This window comes from Mobula birostris, chromosome 1 (assembly GCF_030028105.1).
Source record: "Mobula birostris isolate sMobBir1 chromosome 1, sMobBir1.hap1, whole genome shotgun sequence".
NCBI lineage: Eukaryota > Metazoa > Chordata > Chondrichthyes > Myliobatiformes > Myliobatidae > Mobula > Mobula birostris.
The window spans coordinates 217,027,394-217,032,233 of NC_092370.1; positions in this window are offsets into that span (position 1 = coordinate 217,027,394).

Here is a 4,840-nt window from a genome sequence, read left to right on the forward strand (position 1 = left end):
TAAGGAAGAGAGCAGAATCTACAATAAAAGGATGGGTGGGGGGGGATGGTGAGGAGCATGTGGTGGCAGGTGATGGGTGAATCCAGGTGAGGAGAAGGTGAAAGCGGGAGGGTGGGGGGAGGGAAAGAATGGAATGGTTTAAGAAATTGGGGCATGATAGGTGGAAGAGGCTGAAGAAGAAAGAATCTGATAGGAGAGGACATTAGATAAGAAAGGAGGCAGGAAACCATAGGGAAGAAGGTGAAGGTGATGAGGCTGGGGAAGGGGAAAGTGACGGGGTAAAGGGGTCAATAAGCCATTGGGATAAGGAAAAACAAAAGCAGTTGCTATCAGACGTTAGAGAAATCTACTTTGATGCTGTCATGTTTGAGGCTATCAAGACAGAAGCTCCTCCAATCTGTGCCTGGCCTCAACAAGGAGTAGCAGAAGTCACGGACAGACATGTCAATGTGGAATAGGAAAGCTGGATTAAAATGGATGGCCACTGAGATATCCTGGCTGTTGTGGCAGATAGAGAAATCCCCCTATCAGAGTTGTATCTGACTGATGTAGATGAGACCAAACGGGGAACACTGGATACAATATATGACATTGATGGATTCACCTGTGAAATGCTGCCTCACCTGGAGGAACTGCTTAGGGCCCTGAATGGCGGTGAGGGAGGAGGTGTAGGGGCAGCTGAATGGTAGGATAAAAGATAAATAATATTTATTAGAGTGAAGTAAGGTGTAGTTCATGTTGATAGACAAGAAAGGAGACCTCTAATATCTTGGGTAGATTAAAAATTAAATTGAATAGTGGAGGAAAAGATCTGGGGATATAACACGTGCAAACCATAAGACCATATGACATAACTGCAGAATTAGGCCATTCAGCCCATCATGGCTGATTTATTGCTCTCAACCCCATTCTCTTGCCTTCTCCATATAACCTTTGATGCCCTTAGTTACAAAGAACCTATCAAACACCACTTTAACTATGCTCAATGATGGTCTTCACAGCTGTCTGTGGCAAGGAATTCCACAGATTCACCACCCCCTGGGTAAAGAAGTTTCTCCCCTAACAGGATGTCATTCTATTCTGAGGCTGTGTCCTGAGGTCCGAGACCACCCCCCCTCCACCCTTCCTCCCTGACTATGGGAAACATCCTCTTCCACTCTATCTAGGCCCTTCAATATTCAATAGGTTTTAATGCCTGGTACAGACATGGCAGATGACAAATGCAAAATAAAAACACATTAATTTCAATTGAAAGTATGGCTATTTTAAAATCATGTAGAAATTGGTGGAATCTTATGTGTAGTAGTGGTTTCCACTCAACAGAAAGGAGATTGAAACACTGAACAGAGTGCTGATTAAAATAACATGCACAATCTTTACCAGGCTGGAAAGAATACAACTGTCAGCAAAGAATGAACAGGGTCAGGTTTATCACTGGAAAATGAAAGGGCTAGAGAAATCTTTAATCTATTGAAGTCTTGGTAATGTTTAATCAAGTGAATGCAGAGGAAACATCTCCATTTGTGGGTGAGTCTAGAACAAAGCAGTGTAAATATAAAAAGCCACTAATAGATCAAATAAATAATTTAGGCTGAGCTTCTTAGCACAAAGTGATGAGAATATGGAAGTTGCCAGTAGATGGATATTTGAAGATGAAGCACACAGAAAGTTCCTGATTCCATTAGTGAGCCAAATAGCTGATCTGTTATCAATGGAGCCTCAAAGCACGATAAATTTGTTTGGTTAGGATATGAATGATCAAATTTGCATTGAAATTGGCTTAATTCTGAAGGTCCAACAGCTCACTGATTCCAAAGAGACTCTGCTTATCACTATTCCAAAGGAGAGCATCAAAATTGTAAAAAGGCAAATGAGAGGCAAGGATTTGCGCCCCCACCCCACCCTTGGTGGGTAGTGTAACCAAGAGTAACAGATACAAGATGCTGGAGGAACTCAGTGGGAAGTGTCTATGGAAAGGAATAACCATCTACATTTTGGGCAGAGGCCCTTCGTTAAGACTGGAAAGGAAGGGAGAAGAAGCTGGAATAAGAAGGTGGGAGGAGGGCAAAGAGTACAAGTTAAAAGGTGATAGGTGAGTACAAGTTAAAAGGTGATAGGTGTGGGGGATGAGGTGAAAAGCTAGGAGGTGATAGGTAGCAAAGGTAAATGACTGAAGAAGAAGAAATCTGACAGGAAAGGAGAGTGGACTATAGGAGTAAGGGAAGGAGAAATGGCACCAGGAGGTGACAGGTGGGTGAGGAGAACAGAAGAGGTAAGAGGGGAGCCAGAGTGTGGAATGGAAGAAGATGGAAGGGAGAGGGGAAACTACTGAAGGTTAGAGAAATTGATGTTCAAGCCATCAGGTTGGAGTCTACCCAGACGAAATATGAGGTGCTGCTCTTCCAACCTCAATGTGACAGTAGAGGAAACCATGGACTGATATGTTGGAATGAGAATGGGGATTAGTATTAAAATAAATGGCCACTGTGAAATTCTGCTTGTTGTGGTTGGAGCAAAGGTGCTCAACAAAGGGGTCCCCAATCTACGTTGGGTCTCACCAACATAGAGGAAGCCAAATCGGGAGCACGGGATGCAGCAGGTGACCCCAACAGATTTGCAGGTGAAGTGCTACCTCACCTGGAAGGAGTGTTTGGAGCCCTGAATGGAGGTGAGGGAGGAGGTGTAGCAATTCTTTTTACAGGTAGAAATGCCAGGAGGGAGATTAGTAGAGTTGAATGGACAAAGGAATCATGGCGAGCTAAGATTCTCTGCGTATGTCCGAGGTTTATTAGTCCAATCAAAACTCATCACCTCACATTTTATTTTCAGGATTAAACTCCACCATTTCTCTGCTGAAATTACTAACCCATTAGTATTGTTCTGAAGCCAAATATTGCCCTCCTCACTATCAACTACGTCATCAGTTTTTGGATCATCTGTAAACAATTGTCCCATTGCCATTTGCACTGAAAGTTCAAGCTGAACAAGAATGAAGTAGGTGAGGTGACACATTTTGGAAAAAATGCCATGGAGTTATTAAATACATTCATTATGGTGGTAACTCAGGCAGATATCACCTCTGCTTCTGCAGATATTATAAGGTGTTGCTTAGCAGAGTAGTAATGACACTTTGCCAATATTTCAAGATTTATATGCTGAACAATTAGGAGCAAAAGTCCCCACTCTGTCTAAGGCATTGTTTACTTTATCCCAAATCAACACATGATACTCTTAATTGTTACAAACTGGAAAAAACACACATCACATTCTGCGGCATGGTGGCACAGCAGTCTTTGTTGCTGCCTCCCTGTTTGAGGTACATGAGTTTAATCCTGATTTCCAGTGTTATTATAACAGAGAAGGGTGCAGCACAGAAACAGTTGATCGGACTACTGTCTGTGCTGAAAATAATGCTAATTCTCTTCTACCCCAATATGATCTATAACTTTCCATTCTCTGCATATTTATATGGCTATATAAGACTTTCTTAAAAGCCACTGTCATATCTGCTTCCACTGGTAGCCTATTCCTGGCCACCCAGCACCCTCTGTATAAAGAAAACCTAGCCCTTCTCACGTTAAACCTGTCCCTTCTAGTTCTAATTCTCCTGCTCTGGAGAAATGATTCTGAGTATCTATACCTTCATAATTTTGTAAAGTTCAAAGTTCAAAGTAAATTTATTATCAAAGGATATATATTGAATGTCACCATATACAACCCTGAGATTCATTTTCTTGCGGGCGTACTCAGTAAATCCAAGAACCATAATAGAATCAATGAAAGACTGCAACCAATGTGCAAAAGGCAACAAACTCTGCAAATAATAAATAAATAAATACATATAGAGATAGATAGATAGATAAATAAATAAATAAATATTGAGAACATGAAATGAAGAGTCCTTGACAATGAGTCCATAGGTGGAAATAGTTCAGTGATGGGGCGAATGAAATTGAGTGAAGTTAACCCACTGGTTCAAGAGCCTGATTCATGATTGAGGGGTTATACCTGTTCCTGAACCTTGAGGTGTGATTCCTGAATCTTCTGTATCTTCTTTCTGTTATCAGCAGCGAGAAGTGACCATGAGCTGGGTAGTGGGGGTCCCTGACGAAGAACACTGCTTTCCTGCCACAGTCTCTGTAAACCTCTACAAGGTCACCACTCTGTCTCCAAAGTTCCACTGAAGATGAATCCAGCCTATCCCATCTCTCTTTATAACCATAGTCCTCCATTTCAAGCAACATCCTAGTGAATCTTTCCTGCACTACCTTTATTGCCTCAACCCTTGAAGACAAGCATATCAAGTGCCTTTTTTACTACCTATCCAGCTTTGCCCACATTTGAAGAGAGATATGGACTTGTACTCTAGGTCCCTCTGTACATCTATGCTCCTCATGTTCCTATTATTTAATATATATGTCCTACCAGGATTTGACTTTCCAAAGTACACATGCTGTTTGTTAGGTGAATCAGCTGTCTAATTTGCCCCCGTGTGGCTAGGTGGTTGCAGGGAATTTAATGTGGGAATGAGATTGGTGGGATTACTCTAGAGCAGAGGTTCCCAACCCAGGATCCACGGACCCTTTGCTTAATAGTATTAGAACATAGAACACAGAAGAGAACAACCTGGTAGCAGACCATTCAGTTTACAATGTGCCGAACCAGCTAAAAAGCATATCAAAAACACCCAAACGCTATTCATATCCCTCCATCTTCCTTACATCCACATGCCTATCCAAATATCTCTTAAAAGCCTCTAATGTATTTGCCTCTACCACCATACCAGGTAGCGCATTCCAGGCATCCATGACTCTCTAAATATCCTCCTTGAACTTACCCC